This window comes from Haliaeetus leucocephalus, unplaced genomic scaffold (genome assembly GCF_000737465.1).
Source record: "Haliaeetus leucocephalus isolate CR32 unplaced genomic scaffold, Haliaeetus_leucocephalus-4.0 Scaffold321, whole genome shotgun sequence".
NCBI classification, from domain to species: Eukaryota; Metazoa; Chordata; class Aves; order Accipitriformes; family Accipitridae; genus Haliaeetus; species Haliaeetus leucocephalus.
In genome coordinates, this window is record NW_010972757.1 from 74228 (window position 1) to 74499 (window position 272).

Below are 272 nucleotides of genomic sequence, written 5' to 3' on the forward strand. Positions count from 1 at the left end.
AACCTGACCTTGAATGTTTCCAGGGATGGGGCATCTACCACCTCTCTGGGCAACCTGTTCCAGTGTTTCACCACCCTCATCGTAAAAAATTTCTTCCTTATATCTAGTCTGAATCTACCCTCTTTTAGTTTAAAACCATTACCCCTTGCCCTATCGCAACAGGCCCTACTAAAAAGTTTGTCCCCATCTTTCTTATAAGCCCCCTTTAAGTACTGAAAGGCAGCAATATATTCTCCCCAGAGCCTTCTCTTCTCCAGGCTGAACAACCCCAA